The sequence below is a fragment of the Molossus molossus genome, unplaced genomic scaffold (assembly GCF_014108415.1).
Source record: "Molossus molossus isolate mMolMol1 unplaced genomic scaffold, mMolMol1.p scaffold_m16_p_17, whole genome shotgun sequence".
NCBI classification, from domain to species: domain Eukaryota; kingdom Metazoa; phylum Chordata; class Mammalia; order Chiroptera; family Molossidae; genus Molossus; species Molossus molossus.
In genome coordinates, this window is record NW_023425352.1 from 22,765,621 (window position 1) to 22,787,936 (window position 22,316).

Here is a 22,316-nt window from a genome sequence, read left to right on the forward strand (position 1 = left end):
GGAACAGTATGCATTAAAAAAAATGAGCTACAGATACACAAAATGACAAGGATAAATCTCAAAAACATGGTGAACAAAAGAAGTCAGGCACAAAAGAGTATATACTTTATGATTCTATTTATATGAAACTCTAGGAAGAACAAATCTAATTTATAATAATAAAAACAAATCACTAGGAGCCTGGGGCTGATTGTGGGGGTAGGACTGATTGAGTGAAGGCAGAAGGAAAGTTTTTGGGGCAATGAAAATGTTCTATAGCATGATTGTTACTCAGGTGTATACATTTGCCACAAACACAATGGGTATATTTTATTATTTGTAAATTGCCTTAATAAAATGAATTTTAAAAACTTCTAAGGATAGATTATTCTTAAGGATAAATGTCACTGTAATATTAATTTCATTTTTAAGTAAGATATTATATTTGTAAAGAACGCTGGAGATACAGGCCTTTGTTATCAACCGTCTTCCCTCCATCATTCTCCCATACAGATTTTTCTACTAATGTTTGAAGTAAATGCAGCAAAATTTCAATTTGAGAACCTATAAAAATCCACAAGGGTACAGTGAAAAAGTTCAATTATTAAAAACCCAAAGGTTGTATATTTGAGTGTATGGGAGAGAGGGTAATGGTTACTGGTGGCAATAGAATTGATTTGGCTTTCCCAAACAAAAGCCCAATGACTCAACCACTACTGTTCAAATGTCTAGGAAAGCTGACAAACGACCTCAGTTTAATGGTAACACTAACTTTCTGCCACCCCTGCACATCTTCTTTTCTGCTTTTCTGTTTACAATGAACAGTTATCTCTAAAAGAAGGAAGAAAGAAGCTGTCAGGTGACAAGCACACAAAATGAAAGAAAAGATTTTATACGACTGTCCACAGCTTAGTCCTCAAAGGCTAAGGGCTAACATTCCCCCCCCACCCTGGCCTGAGGACATAGCACATGCATCACTTTCAAAATTACCATGAATTTCTCTGAAGCTGCTGCAGGGCCAAGAGAGAGAAAAAGACACACCTGCAGACACCAACTAGTCTAACCAAACACCATTGTCAAGTGTGATGACTTTGCTAACTATATAGGTTGGAAGATACAGCATGGACTGGCTAAACTTGATAGTAAAATGACAGATGTTTCTAATTTGCATGCAAAACCTGCTTTCTTTAACCACTAAGAAAGGAAGTGGTAAGCAGAGAATGAAAATGTTCCAGAAATAGGACACCATTTGGACTCAGGGGAGCAAGGCCTAGGTGAAGAGTAATATTTATGACTAAAATGATGCAAATGATATTTAAAGATTCTGTTTGGCTTTAAGAAGGGCTTTGAAGGAAGACTGGCATTGCATTGGGGGAAGGAGATATAAGGATTAAGATGATGGATGAATGTAACAATAAAATGGGCAAGGATTGTACTGGGGCTAATAAGGCTATAGAGCCCAGGAGGCATAGAACAAGAATTTTGACTAAGGCTGAAACTTTAGAGTTATCAAGCAACTGAAAGTCATTTATTGAGTGACTACTCTGTGCCAGGCACTTTTTCTTTTTAAAAAAAAATGTTTTATTGATTTTTTTTAGAGAGAGAGGAAAGGAGAGAGAGATAGAAACATCGATGAGAGAGAAACATCTATTGGCTGCCTCCTGCATGCCCCCTATTGGGGATTGAACCTGCAACCTGGGCATATGCCCTGACCAGGAATCGAACCAGGACCTCTCCATGGGACTATGCTCAATCCACTAAGCCACACTGGCCAGGCTGTGATGGGCACTTCTCTCGGTGCTAGGGAAACTGTAGTGAATAGGCACATTAAATTTCTTTACCTTCTCTGGGGAAGGGTAGAGAGAGAATATATAATAAATATGTTAATTCCAGAAACTAATAAGTATTGTGAAGAAAACAAAATAAGGCAACATAAAATACGGAGTGAGTAATACAACCTACTTTAACTGAGGTAGTCATGACAATATGCTGAAGGAGGTAACATATGAGCTCAGCTCTAAATGATAAGAGTCAGTCTTCTGAAGATCTGGGGGAAAGACCTTTCAGACAGAAAGAGCAAATCAAAGGTGTGTTCAAGTGAAAGACAAAAAGAAGGCTTGTACAGCTGGAACAGAGTGAATGAGAGAGACAGTGGTAGGAAATGAGGTCAGTGATCATATAAGGCCAGATCATATAAAGCCTTCTGGGCCTTAGTAAGGAGTATGGATTTCATCCTAAGTGTAAAGGAGAGCCCCTGAGGTTTTGAAGTAGTCAAATATGACATCATCTAATTTATGCTTTAGAAATATTTACTAGCTGCCACACAGAGAATGGTAGAGGGGCTGGGAGGTGGAAAGAAGATAACAAGAGCAAGTTGTGAGAGCAGAGGCAGGGAGACCAACCAGAAAGCTGATAAAATAATCCAGCAAGTGGTGATCGTGGCTAAAATTAGAAAATTAGAAGAAAGGTATTTTACCCTCACAAGAGAGGAAGGAAGAGAGAGGGCCTGCTGAGAATATGAGTCTGAATTATAATGCACATTCATTTCAGTATAATGATTTACTTCTTCAGGAGAGCTGATCTGTCAAATATTTAATCTGGTACATTAACCTGAATGGGGACTGGACAAGGATTCTTGCTCCTGCAGCCAAGAGAAACAAGGTAAAACATTCAAGAGTCTTGAGGAGGAAGGGAGGATTTTTTAAAAATATGTTTTTATTGATGGTAGAGAGGAAGGGAGAGGGAGAGAGACCACTGGGAATAGAACTGGTGACCTCTTGGTGCATGGGATGATGCCCAATCAACTGAGCCACACTGACCAGGGCATAAGGGAGAATTTTTTAAAGGTATACTATATTTTCTATTGGCTGCTGCCAGGCTTCAGTTAAATAAGAATTCAAAAAGTGATTTTAAAGTTCTTTTTTCTATTATTTTTGTTTGATTTCTTTGTAAAAATATCTCTTAAAGTTAACATGGTCTTGGTTGAATAAAGAGGAAACGGTATTGTCTACATTTTGATTAGGACAGAAGGAAATAAGCACACCTAGTGATGGAGATAGTGACAGCAGGGAGGTTCAGAAAAGCAAAAGGGACCCTGAAGAGATAGAGCCCATTGGCACGTTGGTGTCTATTAACAAGAAGATTTCAAGAGAAACAACAAGAATTTGGCCATAAATTGAACACACAGAGTAAAAAGTAATGAATGCTCAAAAGTGGGACATAACTTTTAACATTTCAGTTTTCAGTTCTTCCGAAACCAACTTTCAGTGACCAGAGAAGTAGTCCATAACTTTTTGGGGTGAGAGTGCAAATGAGAAAAAAATGGTTCCTGTTCATATAGATAGGACATACATTTCAACAGAAGTAAACATCACATTTCACAGTGGGATTATTGCATTAATATTTTAACAGCTTCTACTAAATATGATTACATATTAGGTGAACTCATAAGTATGTCAGATCTGATTAGTGAACATGGAAGACAGGAAGGGGCAGATTTGTCAGCAGAAAGAAAGTTTACGTTATGAATCTGACTGATTTCTAATAACCAACAAGAAAAAGCTTGCAATCATTTCAATTCTTTTAAATAAAACTCACTAGGAAATAAGCTCACAAATGTACCAGTATAAATGATTATCTGAAGTCTGGACATTTGCCAATCTTTTTTTTTCTATTTACTAATTACAAGAAAAAAAAACATTAAAAAATTGACCAAAATCAAAGCCAAGGCATTTTGATTATTTCTGGATTTTTGAGGTAGTTAAAGGAATAGGATAATCACTTAACATTTTTAGGTTTCAAAATTGGGGGTCTTGTTTCTGTAGTGGATTCCCTCATGCAACTTTATAGCTTCCAGGGCGATAGGTTCTTTTGTTCTAAACCAAGAAACTCACAGCAGTTTAATTTACTGCTGCATTATTGTAGCTACGAACTACACACACCTCCAAGGCTGGTAAACCCACTGATGTAGACAGTGCCACCTTAAAAGGATTTTTGGATGGGTGTTAGTAATGGAGGAAAAAAAAGGACATAATGTTTAATTATAAGAAATGATTGAAATAGGCACAGACATACCCCGGGTGCCTCTGCACTGCAGCAAGCTCTAAACTTGTTATCGTTAATGGTTTAAATTTCACTGTGCTAATCATTTCAGGACACAAGCCTTTCTTGATAATCTAATGAATTATTCCAACATCCTTCAGCAAAAAAAAATCCTCCATGACAGCACTAATTACAAGACATTTTCCCAGTGCTTATGTAAAATATGACAGAGCAGCAGCTTAGGGAATTGCAGAAAACTGCTTCTAATTTCCACTGAGAAACTGACAAACACCTCTCTTTCATCTCTCCCAGCTCTCAAGTAAGATTTAACTTTCTCATTTAGTTAATTACCGAGTGAGGATCATCATTTCCCCGGATCGGAGCGGCACAGAGCCTTTATCGTGTTAACTTGTGAACTTGATCGATGGCTGCTGCTAAAACTTAATAACTTCACCCCCTGGCAAATTGTAAGATAAATATAATAGGAGAAACTCTGACAGTAAAAACCTGCCAGAAATGAGCACTGTGTTTATGTTTCTTTGCAGGCAGCAAAAAAACAACCGACAGCTTATTACTGGTTGCGTGTTACTTATATTTAAAAGACTCCAGGCAGTTAACTTTCTATGTACTGTTAAAACTTTGCTCACAAGATGGGGAAAAATGGGAAAATGCACCAGTGATGCAGATCTGGGGAAGTGAAGAAAGAAGTGGGGGGGAAAACTGGGAGAAGAGCAAAGCAAGGGAGCAAATATATTGTGTAAAATCTTTTAAAGTTACCATGTTTATCATATAAAATGTCTAACCAGCATAAACAGGCATAGGATCTTTTTATTTTTTTTTTAAATTTGAAATTCTAGGATACTATATGCACTATATCTAGTAGCAAAGCAAGAGAATTTCACTCATTCATAATTTTTCAGTGACCATAAATTCATGCCTGAAGAATTCAATTAACTGCAGAATTCCTAGATCTCTTTTCAAAAACCCCTAAAGCTAGAAAACCATTCACTAACTACACCATTTAACCCTTTGTGAACCAAGTATCCTATAGCTAGGAAATGCGTAACTTTGTCTAGAACATGTCATCTAGTCTTATATCCATTCACCTTCCACATCTAAGCTGGCCAAATGAGAAGAAAATAGTCCGGAAGTTCTTATTTTGGTCAAACTTGAATATGGGCTTGGAATTTTAACATTTAACTGTGGAAGAGTTTGTATCATGGCCTAGGACAGCATGAATTTTATGCCTTTAACCAAAGTACCAAGGACAATAGATAAGGTAAAACAATAATAGAATGGCTGCACACCAATGACAGTCCCGTCTACCCCCCACGACTGATTAACAGGGCTGAAAACAAATCTATACATAAAGCGCCAGGTCTGTCACACTGACCATCCTCAGAACATAGAAATATATTACAAAAAAACAAAATGTGAACTAAATTTTGGTAAGGGTAGAGAAAGGTAGAAAAGTATTGTAGGACTTGAGTTTAAGCCTAAGTTGTAAGATTGTATTTAACATCCATTATGTGCTGTGAGAGCACTAATAGCTGAAGTCCAAGGGGCCACCATTTTGAAAGTTAAAAGGATTTGGAAAACTGAATATCAAAAGGAAAATCAAATTCATATCCACTGGAGGAGCAAATCTTATTCCTCATTTTATTTTGTTTTTCTTTTCTTTTTTTAATCCTCACCTGAGGACATTTTGGCATTTATCTTCAGATAGAGCAGGAAGGACAGAGGGAAGAGAGAGAGATAAACATCAACGTGAGAGAGAGACATTGGCTGGGGACAAACTGCAACCGAGGTATGTGCCCTTAGCGGGAACCGAACCCAGATCTCTCTGGTCTGCGGGCCGACGCTCTAACCGCTGAGCCAAACCCTTCAGGGCTTGTTTTTATTTCCATTAAATAGGGATCTATTGGGATCAGGCACAGAAAGATCAAGTGATTTATTAAAAAACAACATTTATAATAGACACACTTAAGAAAACATAAAAAACATAGAAGCACAAAGAACATAAAAATTGCCCATAATGTTCACCATCAACAAAATAAACAATGTTCACATATTGGTGGGTATATAGCTTTCTGGTTTTAAAAAAAATCATTAGTAAATTATTTGATATTGAGGGGAGGGTGTTTCTGTGTCATCTAGAGGATTCTTTGTCTATAACATCAAATTAATCATAGCAGGCAAAATTATCTCCTTTGCTGAACACCTTAGAAAAGTCAAGATCAGATCCTGTAGGATATGGAATTAAGGTGATAGTGACTGTGGAAAGAAGGGGAGAGAAGAGGAGGAAGAATGAAAGAAGAGGAAAGGGGGAGGTGGAGGTGGAAAGGGAAGAGGGGGAAGAATGGGGAAAAAAGCAGAGAAGAGGGAGAGGAAGAAGGAGGGTAGAAAAGAGAAAGGAAAGACAAAAGTGACTGGGGATGGGGTAAAGGAGAGAGTGGTGACTGGGGGTAGGAGAGAGATGGAAAAGAGACGGGAAGGGTTAAGTAGGGGTAGGGAGAGATGGCAAAGGGGAGAGAGATGAGGGGCTAGGGAAGAGATGGGGGAGTAGGGGTGAGGTGGAGAGAGATGAAGGGAAAAAGAGTAAGTATAACCAAATGTAAAATGGACCTAACATTACCAAGCTCACCTGCATCAAGAAAAACAATATGCTTGTTGGACAAACAGGTCCTCTCCCACACAATAAACAACAAAACAGAGAGGTGATGAAGGATTATTTTCTTAAACCACTACTTAATGTTTCAGGCAATGTAATAAAGTTTAATTGTCTGGAATCTGGCTGCTCTTTCTGTAAACTTCCTCAGAGGTTGCTCATCTGAATGTTAAATAATGTTAATATTACCAAATTAAATTTCTGTGTTTGAAAGTGAAGTTTAAACTAAGAGTCTTCTCCCTGACACCCTCTGATATCCTCCCTTTATTTTAGCATCAGAAAGTTAATTTCTACCATAAATAACAGGAAATGATGGAGGCATTGGCTACCAGAGGAAAACACAAAAAACACACTTAAAGCACAATTAAAAAGTACATGGGAAAAATATCGTCAGTTTTAAATAAACAGGAAGAACTATGCTTCTCCTCATTGTGCTCTTATCCTTACATTTTTGTGTCCAACAAAAAGGTCTCAATGACTTGGTAAAACTTGCTCCTGAAGAAATCCTTTGAGAAGTATATCTAAAACCTGGATTAAGAAAATACAAGGTTTGGGGGATAGGATCTCAAGAAGCCAACTCAGCTTTCTAGAAGAAATTCAACTCTTTCCAAATGCTTGTTAATGCATGTTAAATGCAGCAAGAAATAATCCTATGAGGCAGCAGCGCAGGCCTCTCTTAGCTGCAGTGAATGAAGTAAATGACTTGTAACTTCTGGAAGTCTTGGTTATCTGCAGGTAAAACTTTAATAACCCTTGGAGCATCAAGGGACTAAAGACATTTCTCTCTGGAACAGTTGGGTAATTGTTTTCTTAATTTATCCAGGAAAAAGCTTAGGTTGGATGCAACGTCTGTTTTTTTTAGCAGAGGCGATCAAAATAACTTGCTCAAATTCACATAAGTTAGTTGTGTTCAGACAAAATTTTAAAATGCAGTTGTTACATAAAGTGTACATTTTTTCTAAAATGAAATTCTGCTCCTTCTTTTTAATGACAATGAAGCTCCAAGTTAATGACTAACACTTATGCAGAAAACCTACAGGACTGTTTTGCATAGATGGATAAAAACATTTTCTATAGCCAAAGAGCAGTTTTTACATGAGCACCAAGACCACAAGTGCCACACTCAAGACAGTTCAAATGTCCTGAAGGAGTTATGTGTCTGTAACAGAATATCATAAAAAATAGCACTGTAATTTGGAAACAATTCTATCCCAGCTCTACCATTTACTTGGGCTAAGTTACTTAACCTCTCTGTGTCTCAATTTCCTTGTCTGTAAAAGAGTGATTGTTACAGTACTTACCTGGAAAGATTGTTAGGATAAAAATAAGATAATACAAGAAGGCATTTAGAAGAGCACCCTGCACATAGTAAGGGCATTAGCTGTCATTATGCTTTTAACTAGAAAGGACTATAATGTACATAGTTGCTGACTAAATATAATTTTCTTTACTTTTACAATAATTATAAGTCCAGAAACCTTTACTTTTAAACTCTGACATAAGCCCTTTATACCTATACCTAAAAATTGGTAAAATGAATTTTTAACTCAAACTAATAAAGGAGTAGATATTGCATTTTGAGAGTACAGCGGTGCCTGGCCGACGTGGCTCAGTGGTTGAGTGTCGACCCATGCACCAAGAGGTCGCTGGTTTGATTCCTGGTAAGGGCACATGCCCAGGTTGTGGGCCAAATCCCCAGTGGGGGGCATATAGGAGGTGGCCAACTGATGTTCTCTCTCATTGATGTTTCTAACTCTCTCTCTCTCAAATCAATAAGGAAAAAAAAAAAAAAAGAGAGTGCAGTGGTAAAATGCCTTGTAGTGTAAGCATAATTGAAATCCCCTTCTCTCACCAACAAGGATGATACTATCACTACATTGACACTTCATCCATAAGTACTCTAACTTGGTAATCTTTATTTTTTATGTTTTATCCTCACCCAAGGACATTTTTACATTTATCTTCAGATAGAGTGGGAGGGAGAGAGGGGGGAAGAGAGAGAGAGAGAAACATCTACGTGAGAGAGACACATCGAGTGGTTGCCATCCACACAACCCCAATCAGGGCTGGGGACAAACTGCAACTGAGGTACATGCCCTTAGCGGGAATCAAACCCAGGACTCCCTGGTCTGCGGGCTGACACTCTAACCCATGAGCCAAACCAGCCAGGGCTAACTTGGTAACCTTTAATTGTTTTCTAAGGTTAGTTTCAACACTTTTATGTATTAATAAAATATGTAAAATATTACAGTGCAAAATTTAAGAATCAAAGTAAAACTGAACTTCCAAAAGGAATAATGACTGATATTTAACAATTGGAGAAGACAGAAAAGAGCAAAAGAAGGATCTCAAAATATATTCTACAATATGGAATAAAAGACATTTGAACGTCAATTTTTTTTAACTTTCAATTTTTCAGAGCAATTGCCAAAACATATTCCCACAAAACTCAAATTTATTGAGGGAAAAACAGTAAGGAAATTATTGGAATGGTAACAAGACTCAATATATTACTGGTTTCTACCAAAGAGCTAACATCCTCTAGGGTACAGGGTGCATTTTGCTTCCTTCAGACTCTGTAGCTTGTTTTAATAATCAGCAAAGATAGAGAGCTAGGGCAGAAACCAGACTAAAATTCCAGCTGTCATCAGCACCCATCCTCCTCTCTCTCAAAAACTGGAAGAAAAACTATTAACTTGTGATTTTGTCTGAAGGTTATTTACATTTCCCTAACATGAGCACTATTTTTATGGGGTTCCATGGGCCAGAGACTGCAGATTTTTGGTGTTTCTGAGGGAAGACTGAATCTTGAGGATCACAAAAAATTTTCTTTTTCAGAATAGGACCAACTCCCACCAGGGATTTTGTGTGTGTATTTACTGGGAGTGAAGGTGGGATAAAAAAAGGAAAATCAGAAACAGTTACTTACATAATGAACTTGATTTAGAAATAGGAATTGTATTTTCTTTGCAGAATTTGGCTTTCTTAAAGCATAAAATGGCTTCTATAAAGACACTTCCAGGTTTACTCCCCAACCTTTTTACTTCACTTGGGTGTGGCTTAAGCTCATATGAAGCACTATAAATATGAAACTCAGGGGTAGCGGTTTTTTCCCCATGAAATTTTTCTGTGTCGAATGTTCTGAAGTTACGCTTGTTTCTCCTTTCTGTTTAAGGAATACATACTGAAATTTGATGCTTTGGAAATAAACCACTACAAAAAAGTATTTGTATAGTTGACACGCATGTAAATAGCCCCACAACAAAAATGAGGCAGCATGATGGTCCAATCCTATCACTAATTAGTTACGTGATCTTGGGCAGGTCTCTACTGCTATGGCACATCATCTATAAAATGAGTGCATGAACAGGATAAACTAAGTCTCAGTCTGGCTTTTATATTTTGAATCTATGATTCAGTTCCACAGTATACTAAAAGAGCTGAGCAAAAACTTTAAAAATAGAGACTCATTCTTCAGATTTTCTTTTTAATCCTCACCCGAGGATATTTTTACATTTATCCTCAGACAGAGTGGGAAGGGGGGGGGGGGAGAGAGAGAGAGAGAGAGAGAGAGAGAGAGAGAGAGAGAGAGAGAGAGATCTATTGGTTGTTACCTGCACAACCCCAACCGGGGCCGGGGATGAACCGTAACTGAGGTACATGCCCTTGGACAGAATCGAACCTGGGACTGGGACTCCCTGGTCCACAGGCCAATGCTCTAAACACTGAGCCAAACCCGCCAGGGCCACATTTTTTTTTACTAAAAAACTAACACATTAGAGTTTAAGGATATATCTAAAGTAAAAAGAGAAATATTTTTCATAATATAAACTTGGGCAAGCAATACATTCCAAAATTTCAAGAATAAGTCAAGCTTTTCTGCAACAACTGAGTTTTTTTATGCAAAGAAATGCTATCCTTCTGAGTGACAAGTACACAAGTAACATTATTATTCTGACTTTTATACATGCTAAAAAATTATTCCAAATTAAAAATTTAACTTTAGTCCTGGCTGGATAGCTCAGTTGGTTAGTGTGTTGTCCTAACAAATCAAGGCTGTGGGTTTGATCCCAGTCAGGGCACATAAAGGAATCAACCAGTGAATGAATAAATAGGTGGAGCAGCAGATCAATGTTTCTCTTCTCTCTCTTTCCTCCCCCTTACTCCCTCCGCCCAGCAAATCTATAAAAAAAATTTTAAAGAAAAAAAAAAGAATTTAAAACTTGTAAGTGTTAAACTTTCTCAGAGCTGACACTAGGATCTGAAAACCTAATAATGTCTTCTTGAAGTCAATTTGTCTCATTTCTGTCATATTTATGCTCTTATTTCTCCATTCATCTTTCTCCATAGTTTCCAGTATTTAAGGGAAGGTTTTCTAGAAAACTGTCAATAAATGAATACATCGCCTGGCCATTTTGGTTTAGCTGTTAGAGCATTGGCCTGTAGACCTAAGGGTCACAGGTCCAATTCCGGTCAGGGGCACATGCCTGGGTTGCAGGTTTGATCCCCAGCCCAGGTTAGGGTCATGTGGGAGGCAACCAATCGACATGTCTTTCTCACATCAATGTTTCTCTCTCTCTCTCCCTCCCTTCCACTCTCTCTAAAAATATTTTTAAAAAGAATAAATTAATATATCTCTTTATTAAAAATCCTTTTACTTCATATGATGGCAAAAAATTACATTAATTTAATACACCAACTTGTCTTAGTTAGGGCCAAATCAAAGCAGTAGGGCTACATGAAGAGCCCGCAAATAGCTATGAAAAGCCTACTGGGATCCTCTTAATGCTTTATCAAGGTTATAGTGGTCATAATCAGATGGCTGCTGTTCTCTGACAGTCTAATTTTCAGCATTATAGCCCGTAGTTTGCTATATCTTAAAAACCTTTTTCTTTCAGATTCCAAAGGCCAACAAGTTCCTTAAGGTCAGGGTGGCATATTAGCTACTGTAATAGATAAATAAAGATGAAAAAAAACAGGAGTTCAATTTTCATTTGAAAATTAAGTTTCAGTAACAGTTACAAACAGAATTTATGGCATCAACTTCCACGGTGATAGTATATTTTGAGTGAGCAATCTAATGGGCCTACATTGTAAGTAAAGCTGAAAGAATAGTCTGACTTGGACTAAGAGAGCAGCAGGGACAATGTGGAGTGGAGTGGAGTGGAAGGTAGTATCAAGACATTTTGGAGGACACAGTCTTCATAATAATAGCTAGGAGACTGAACATTACTTATAGAGTAAGTAAAATAAATGATTATTTTAAAAGTAGCACACTACATAGTGCCAGATAAGCCCAGGTACAAGCCCTGTGTCTGCAATGTACAAACTATGTAGGCTAGTTCTCCCCTGTAAGCCTCAATACTTTTTCACATGAAAAGGGGGATAATACCACCTATTTCCTAGGGTTGTTATAGGAAATAACAGGATATTATGTATAAAATGCTAAGCATATTAAGTCTGGCAAATAAATGCTTAATAAAAGTATCTGTTACTGTTTGCTATATATAGAAACCATCATAGCAATTCAGACTGTATCAGGACCTGACCATCAAACTCTGAAACTGAAGTTTTAACTGAACTTCATATCAAATTCCCCAAAAAGGGAAATTATTAATTTCAATATTTTAAAATATGCTAACTTGTTACCATTAGCTGATATGACTGGGGATAAAACTGCGAAGAAAGAAAAAATAATTTAAGGTGTGATTAGATTAAAAGAGCAGTCCAGTAAACCAGGTTCAAAGGCTCTGGGTGAAATAAGAGGAAACTACAATTTAGGAATTTCTGTCATATACTGAGTTATTGCATTTAAACAAATATGTTGAGAACTTTCTACGTGCAAGTGCTATACTAGGCAATGCAAAGGTCACACATATGGTAAATATTGACGTTGACTCTAAAATTTATATGGAAATGCAAATGACCAAGAATAACTAAGGTAATATTAAAGAAAAACACAAAACTGGAGGGTTTACCATCAGAGGTTAAGAACCGACAAAAACCTATACACGTTTGGCCGTGTCATTTATGACAAAGAAAACAATCCAGTACAGAGGAAACTACATATTTTAATAAATGGTGCTAGGTCAACTGAATATCACATTTTAAAACACACACAGCCCTGGCCAGTTTGGCTCAGCGGTTAGAGCTTCAGCCCATGGACCAGAGATACCCGGGTCCAAGTCCCACTAAGGGCACGTACCTCGGTTGCAGTTTGTCCCTGGCCCCAGTTGGGGTTGTGTGGGTGGCAAACAGTTGATGTGTCTCTCTCACATCGATGTTTCTCTCTCTCTCTTCCTCCCTCTCTCCCTCCTGCTCTATCTGAAGATAAATGCAAAAATGTCTTCGAGTGAGGATAAACACACACACACACACACACAACTTCTCATCTGCACCTAGTACCACACACAAAAATCTAAAAAGAAGCTCTGGCCGGTTTGGCTCAGTGGTTAGAGCGTCAGCCTGCGGTCCTGAGAGACCCGGGTTCGGTCCCCGCTAAGGGCGCGTACCTCGGTTGCAGTTTGTCCCAGGCCCTGGTCGGTTGTGCAGGTGGCAGCCACTCGATGTGTTCCTTTCACATCGATGTTTCTCTCTCTCTCTCTGTTCCTCTCTCTCCCTCCCACTCTACCTGAACAAAAAATGGAAAAATGTCCTCGGGTGAGGATAAAAAAATAAAAAAATAAAAAAAAAATCTAAAAAGAAAACATAAGAGAATATCTTCATGACACTAGGGTAGACATAGATTTATTAAGTAAAATGTCAAAATACTACATAAGAAAAAGATTGGTAAATTGGAATTATTAAAATCAAGAACCTCTGTTCCATCAACAGGCACCATTTAAAAAGTGCAAAGGCTAATCAGAGTAGGAGAAAATATGTGCAACACACATATCAAAGAACTTGTACCCAGAATTTATTAAAAAACTACAAATCATTAAGAAAAACATACAACCCAGTAGAAAAATAGACAAAAAATTTAAACAGGCACTTCACATTTAAATGGTCAGTTAACATATAAAAAATGCTCAATTTTAAGTGTTAAGTGAAAATTATTTACTTATTTTTTAATCCTTACCAGAGGATATTTATTTTTTCAATTGATTTTTTTAGAGAGAGAGAAACATCAATATGAGAAACATCAATCTGCTGCCTCTGGGGATTGAGCCTGCAACCTGGGCATGTGCCCTGACTGGGAATCAAACTGGTACCTCTCAGTCCATGTGATGACGCTCAATCCACGGAGCCACACCAGTTGGGCCAGAGGATATTTTTTTCATTATTTTTTAGAGAGAGTGGAGGGGGGCGGAGGAGGCAGAAAGCGAGAGAGGGAAAGATTGATGTGAGAGAGACGCATCAACTGGTTGCCTCTTGCACGTGTCCTGGGGCTTGGGATTGAATCTGTAACCCAAGCACATGATCTTGACCAGGAATCGAACCTGAGACCCTTCGGTGCTTGGGCCAACACCTTAACCACTGAGCAACACTAGCCAGTGCTGTACACTTAAAAATGGTTAAGAATCTAAATTTTGTTATATGTTAAAAAACCCAAAACCCACCCATAATGTAATACTGCTGCTATCTAATACCAGAATACTACAACAAAAAAGTCAGACAAATGTAGGTCAGTGAGAAAAAGGAACAATGGAACTCTCATTGACTGCTGGTGAGTGTATAAACTGGTACCACCAATTTGGAAACTCCAATTCCCTTCCTAGTTACATACCCAGTGCTCCTTAGAATACATGTATTCATTGTACCCATTCACTAAAAGATATATACAAAAGTTTTTGTAGTTATAAAAATCTGAAAGCAACCCAAATGTTCATCTATGGTAAAATGAATAAATAAATGTGGTATATTTATATAATGAAATATTGGACATCAGTGAGAATAAAAAATCATTACTGTATACAAACAATGACTCTCAAAAACACTGTTGAGTAAAATAAGTCAAACAGTAAATAACATATTGTATGATTCCACTTATATGAGGTTCTAAAACAGGCAAAACTAATGTATGATGTTAGAAATGAGAATAATGGTTACCACCCTTGGGAGAGGAATGACAAAGAAGGCAGGAGTAGGCTTCTGGAATGTTCTTTTACTTTCCTTTCTCCTTTCTTTAAAAAAAAATCTTGGTGGTAATTAACATAGGTGTGTTCACTTTGCGAAAATTCACTGAGTCAAATTTAGGGTCTCCTGAAAAACTGTATTAGTAGGAGATTATATTCATAGAAAGAGAGAGAAGGATGAATGAAGTCCTGTTTGGTAACAGATAGTCCTAACCCTTATTTTCAGATATAAAAGAAACAGGAAGTTCTAATAAAAATATTTAAATTTCTGCTACGGAACAGCATTAGCCTCTGTCTTCAATTGCGACCCTATGGCCACATACAGACAATTGTTCCCATATGCCACTACTCTGAACAAGGTTAGAGCTCCCTCTAGCACTTTTAACTAAGGAAACACCACAGGCCCTTACAGAGCTGACACATTTTGGTGCTGCCCATGGTTAAATGCAATATGGCAATTTTTATTTTTAATTTTCTTTAATTGTTGCTATGATATGAATAATTAAGAGGCTGCCTAAGCCAGTTTTGTAAAGTTCACAATACAGAAAGCCAGGAGAGAAATATCTACTTAGAAAGGAGGCTTAAAAATGGTTACAACTGCTATAATATTACAGAATTTGGAATATTTATTCATGATTTGTGACAACACTATGTCTCACCAACAGACATGCTACCAAGCACTTCCTACAAAAAAATTCTTCTGATCTTCACCCATTTTTCTCTTTATGGCTTCATAACCATTGTACCTACAATACTGGATAAGAACAAAGTAGGTCAGTGTTAGAAGGACCTTGCTCTTTGGTGGAAGAGAAGAGAGGTTTGGTTGTAAACACTTAACCTAGTTCCATCTATTCTAAACATCTATTATTTAATTAAGTATTTAAATAATACCCTGGACAATAGAGACCTATTCAAATTGAAGTCTGTATTCTTTTCCCATGCCTGTAAACTCCCTTCTCCACTGACACCTTAACCATTTGAAATTATGATATCAGGCCCTGGCCCGTTTGGCTCAGCGGTTAGAGCATCGGCCTGTGGTCCAGAGAGCCCTGGCTTCAGTTCCCGCTAAGTGCGCGTACCTCGGTTGCAGTTTGCTCCCGGCCCTGGTTGGGTTGTGCGGGTAGCAGCCACTCGATGTGTCCCTTTCCATTCCCCAAATATGGAAAAATGTCCTCAGGTGAGGATTAAAAAAAAAAAATGGTATCAGTGCTTCCACTCAACAATGTCTATTTTATGTTTGGGTATAACCAGGAAGTATAATTTAGATATGATGATGTAATCCTACACACTCCAGGCAGAATTTAGGCAGGCTCTAAAAGTTCAATGACTGTAATACAACCATCAGGGAATGCAGCCAGAAATAAAAGGGGCATCATTTCTCATTCTTCCCCACCCTGAAGGAAACACTGCTTTTAAACACTTTTGTTAAAATTAATACAAATGTAAAACTAGCTATAATGAATAAGTTCCTTGAATCAAGAAGAAAGAATGCAAAGGAAGAGAATGTAGGGTCACCTTAAAAGTAAATTCATTTTAGTGAAGACTATTATGCGTTATTCACTATTCTGAATTCTAATTCTAAGAAATAATTTTTTTGAGTTATAATATGGAACAAACATTTCCTATTGACCTGTTTTGGGCATATAGATCCCTCCAAAAAGTGTGTTCATAATTAAAAGAAACTTTAGCAGTTTCCAAGGGAAATTTTTATCAATTTTTTTTTAGTATTTTAAATGGTGATTAATACAAATCAGTACAACATCTCTCATGCTCTGGTTACACACAAGCACTCCTCTGCCAAAGACAGAAGTACACCATGAACATTAGTCCTGGATCTTTCCTGCACATACCACAAAGCCATGATGCCAAGTCGCCACTTAGTTTGGTTTTGCATTATGTCTTCTGGTCACATTAACACAGCCACACTCATTCCAAGGGCAGCTCAAACTAGAAGTGAAATATTGTCTGAAAACAGTTATTCATTAATCTACTGAGAGATTCAATCATGAGTTGTGTTTTTCCTAAGACAGGATTCACTACTGCTTCTCTTTCAATTCACCTAGTATCTGTTGGGAGCCATATATCATGAACTAGAACAAGAATTGACACATCTAAATTAACATGACAGAAAAGCTATTTGATGCTGCCTCTTGGTTTCTCCACTCCACTCTCTTTTGTGGCATCCAAAGGCTTCAGAACCCTGGCATTAATTAAGCAACAGTTTTATTACACAAAATCAAAGCCTGAAAAGAAAAGCCTAATACAGAACAGAGGAGAGTACAAAGTTCAATTAACTGTTTTGCTTTTTTGTGGTTGCTAATTGAGGTATGCTTAATTTTTATCATCTCACATGGAATGTTGCAAAGGAAAATACTGTAAGTGCAAAAGAAAAACATAAACCTAAAATGCATTACTGTACCATAATTTTATATAACCAAGTTGCTATACCCTTAGCCAAGTGTCTGGCACACTGTAAATATTTAAAATATTTAATAAGTAATGGTGTAAAAAGGCTGTCAAATTTGATGGCACAATCTCTGGATTTTAATACTTTAAACATATATTTCACTGGTTTTTTTTTTGGTTTATAAGTCAATCAGACTCAACATATATAATTTGAGGATCTACCTTTTAATTTACTTTTGCATACAATTTGCCTTTTATAAGTAACTTTTTTTTTATGTATTTATTTTTTATCCTTACCCAAGGATATTTTTCCATTTTTGTTCAAATAGAGTGGGAAGGAGAGAGAGGAAGAGAGAAAGAGAGAGAAACATAGATGTAAAAGGTACACATCAAGTGGCTGCCTACTGCATGACCTAACCAGGGCTGGGGACAAACTGCAACTGAGGTACATGCCCTTAGTGGGAACCGAACCCGGGTCTCTCTGGATCAGGCTGATGCTCTAACCGCTGAGGCAAACCGGCTAGGGCTATAAGTAACATTTTTAAAAATATGTTTTTATTTATTTTTTTTAGAGAGAAGGAAAGGGAGAGAGAGAGAGAAAATTGATGTGAGAAACATCGATTGGCTGTCTCTTGCACGCCCCCTAATGGGGATGGAGCCTACAACTAAGGCATATGCCCTGACCAGGAATAGAACCAGAATCTCTCATTCCATGGGACTATGCTCAATTCAATGAGCTACACTGGCCGGGCTATAAGTAACTTTTATCACACATTTTTAATTGAGGAAAAGCATAGAGTAAACAATAGTCTAAATTTTAAACTTCCTAAATTTTAAACAAAAGCACTCAATAATAGTATTAAATGACAATCAACAGCAACCTAAACATTTAACTAAATATAATAATTACATAAAGCTCTCACTTAGAATCTACCCTTATTGCATGTTCTCATGTTATAATGTTGAGATAGTGACTCCCAGAAGTGTCCCAGGCTAGATGTATTCAAGTTTATATTACTCAGTAGCCAAACCTTTGAAAAGCATCCCATATCCACAAAACTGTATCACTACAAAAAGAATTTACTGTAATTTGGATACATGTGGTGTCTACTCTTACTCCTTATCATTTATAACAAAATATTAAAATGCTATATTTCTTGGATTTAACTTCAGAACCCTTAAGTATTACCCAGAGAAAAAGTTAAAGAAAATTCCTTTAATCTATCAATTTTAAAGTAGAAAATGATACTATATTAATCCTACCAAACACACACACACACACACACACACACACACACACACACACACACGTGTGTGTATGTGTGTGTATTTATACTTATATCAGGATTCAAGGAAACTGATTTTAAAAAAAAAGTTCTCTCATTAAACTGTCAGGTTTGTAAGTACTCCAATAACAAGAATAAGAGAAAATATACAAACTGAAAATGAACCTCACACACAGATGTAAATAAAGCCACTCTTTAGGTTGCCCATTAATCCACAAGTGGCATATTCATCTTATTTACAGTATTATACCCCCTGCCATGATATTCCATTACAGAGTCACGCTACACACTCCATAGTTAACACTGTAGGAACCATCTCTTTTAAACATGGTCTTCTCTCTATATTTCCCTTTTGGCTTGCTCCCAGGTTAAAAACAACAACTTTATAATTAAATTTCTAATGCTATTAGATATCGTAAGAAAATGTGGATAAAGTTAAAGAAGTGATGTCTGAAGTATAAGACATAATTAAATTTATGTTCATTCTTCTAGAAACATTTCAACATTCCTGTTTGCCATGGTCTTAGTGCTCCATGTGAGCAAGTACTCCTTACATGTTTTTACAAGCCTCAGCATGAATTGAATGTTAATATTAACTATCAAAAACTTCAATTCTTTCCATTAGAGTGTGTGTGCACGCGCACACACACACACACACAATCTAATATTCATGTTTGTTTGCTTTTTGTTTTCATTTGCTTTTGATGAATCTATTTCTTCTTAACCACTTAGTCCTGGTTCCAAGCCTCCTCTCTCCTGTCTGAAACAGAGAATTTCAAGGTCTAAGTATTAATCCTCATCATGTTTTCACAATCATCAAACTATCTAGAAGTATGCACAAAACTATAAAAATATTTACTGAAGTTCAATCAGAGCCTGGGCTTTGAAGCCTTAAGGGATATTTTTTAAATTGACAAAGTTAACCAGGAAAAATAAAATTTTAGTACAAAAGGACTGCCAATATATGCTTACATTGTAAATCCTAAAACAAACAAACAGGATGAGATTTGTATTCCATAACAACTTCTAAAATAATTACTAAGGTATGAATCACCACTTTAAACAGTATTGGGCTCATACTGTTTCACTCATTTTATATGTAGAACAATGGAACACATAGCCATGAAGTCATATTAGATCCTTTAAGGCCTTTGTTTATAAGGTAGGTGATTATTATTGAGCAAGCATTTAAAGTAGAATCACTGAGTAGGTAACCCAGAAAAGAGATAATTTAGTATTCTGAATACAGTACTTGGCTCAGGTCAGTCAGAACAAGATATTTTATAAGCAGTAAAGGGAGGTGGAGAAAAGAGCTGGAGAGAAATAACATCTAGAAATAACATTTGCTAGATGTCGAAAATGCTATAAATATCAAATGGAGAATAGCTATAGGTGCTTCTTAGTGTGAGACCAAGTATAATGGTAGGAGAGATACACAGGACCTCCAAATACTATTTGAAAGGCAACTGACTGTGGTAGAGCAAGGACTCTGAAGTCAGACAGATCTGAGTTCAAAATTTGACTCCACAACTTAGAGATGTGAAAACTTGAGAAAAGGATTAACTTTACTAAGTTTCAGGCTCCTTTCCTTATCTGTAAAATAAGAATAATATCCATCTCATAAGATTCAGGTAATGATTGAAATACATCACATAGTGCCTGGCTGGTGTTGCTCAGTGGTTGAACGTGGACCTATGCACCAAGAGGTCACTGGTTCAATTCCCTTCACGGCACATGCCTGGGTTTTGGGCTCAATCCCCAGTAGGGGGCATGCAGGAGGCAGCCAACTGATGTTTATCATCGCTGTTTCTATCTCTTTCCCTCTCTCTCTAAAAATCAATAAAAACATATTTTAAAAAAATGTATCACATAGTTAGCAATATAGTGCCTAAACACAGGGGCAATAAATATTAATGTATTCTCTCTACACCTCAAACTTTGAGTAGTACAAAACTGGAAAGAAAAAAAAAATAAAGTAAAGGTCTTCCATCCTGAAGATACACAGAAAAGAAAATTGGCATTTTTCAATTCCTTATATAGAAATATATCCCCAAACTAAAAGTTGGTGGTGGTGGGGGGGCACTTAGAAAGGATTATAATAGACTCAGAGATTTAATTGGTTCCATACCTAAGAACTTTAAATAAGGGGATAAGGGTGAGTTCCAAAGGACTAGACTAATAAAAATTTCTCTAACCTGAACCCTACTGATGATTTGGGAATGGTAAATTTAAGGTGATTTGGTAACTCTAGCTCTGTCAGGAAATCAAAAAAGGAGTTTCTTGGTCATTCATCCAGTTAAACATTTCTGTAATTACTAGTGTAAACCAAAGAAAGATGCCTTCAAAAATGTGATTTCTTTTAACAATGATCTTAAGAAGCAAATCTTACTGAAAAAGAACTCTAACAACAAGAACAAATATTGGGAAGATCATTAAGTCAAATGGAATTCCAGACTCACAGAAAATGGAAAAATACAATTTTATTTTTGTAGAAACCTGGTATAGAGTAGAATAGTCACTTGAATTCATAGTTCATTTGCCGTATAAGCTGAAGTCATGACACAAGAATAAATTTTAACTTCTATGGGTCCTGAGCTCATGGGTACTAAAAGGTTCAAAAGGAGAGCTCAGGTTTCACATGCTTTTGTAAGTGATCTATTTATACCATATAACTAGGAACATATTTATTCATGGAGAGCTTATAAGCCCAAGCTTCTGAGACTGTCAAACTAGGAGAGAGGAGAATGAAGAACCACAAAAATTCATAGAATATGAATAAAAATCTGTCTTCTAGATTAAGGAGTGCAGAAAAGTATCATGCAAAATTCTAACAAGTGACCTTTACAATATTAATATGCACAATAACACCATTCTCTTAAAAAATGAAAGTCCTAGAGACTATTTAGAATTTAGCCACTGATCCTAATATAATGACCTATATCAGTCTAAATAAATATTTTCAGTAAAAGCTCACTATCAGTACCCCCCCCCCCAAAAAATCAGGTTTCTGACAGAATTCCAAAAGCTATACCAAAGATTTTGTGGGGAAGAGGGGTAGAGAGATGGGTATGAGGGGGAATTAAAGTGTCTTTGTTCTATAAATTTTGCATAGCGGTATAATATCAGGGACTTACATTCTGTAAATACAGTATCTTAGGGCCGCAAGGCTAGAATCACCATTAATTATATATGTTATGAAAAAGTCTTAACTATAATGAGAAAAGATCATCCACCTGAATATTGTATATTATACTTTAGACTCTTTCCTGCTAATTCTGTACTCAGATGGGCATTGATAACTTGATTTTTATTTATTAATACTTTAAATAAATGCTTAAGTCAATCAACAGTTAATATCAAAAAAATGAATGTATTTACATATCTTTGGAAGATATCTGGATTCATTTACATAGCCTATAATATATTACTTGCTTTTACAGTAAGCAACTAAGCTTAAGGTGTAAAGACTAAAATACCTCAAGTACTGATGGCCTCATGTACTTTCCCAAAGTTACAGCCTGCTAAAGAAGGCCCAGAAAACTGGGAAAGAGGAAATTTAGCTCATTAATATCTTCCATAGCCTTATACCATTATTTCCAATATTACAGGGATGATGAACAAGGTTACAATTTTAGTATAGCTGAGTGTTAAATGGATGAATCAGTTTTTAGTCACAGTTACTGCATAGACATTCCCTCTCTTCCTCCAATAAACAACATTCATTGACATTCAATTCTCAATTACATAAATTAAAATAATACAGCCCCCAATACTGAGAAGTCAATGGCATAGGGGGAACAGAAAACATCAAATTTCCTAATGAACAGTATCAGGAAAGAAACACAATTTAAATATGCCATA

At 36.7% G+C, this 22,316-nt stretch overlaps 1 protein-coding gene across 19 annotated transcripts in view; it reads right to left on the bottom strand.

Moving 5' to 3' along the window:
- The window catches only part of BTRC (beta-transducin repeat containing E3 ubiquitin protein ligase), a 90,390-nt gene that overhangs the window by 31,590 nt on the left and 36,484 nt on the right, over positions 1 to 22,316 (bottom strand). The window contains exon 5 of one of the 19 annotated variants that reach the window (XM_036264524.1): positions 7,136 to 7,216. The exons of the other annotated variants lie outside the window; for them this stretch is intronic. The gene's annotated coding sequence lies outside the window, so the exon portion shown is untranslated. The remainder of the gene's footprint in view (positions 1 to 7,135; positions 7,217 to 22,316) is intronic. 19 annotated transcript variants of the gene reach the window in all.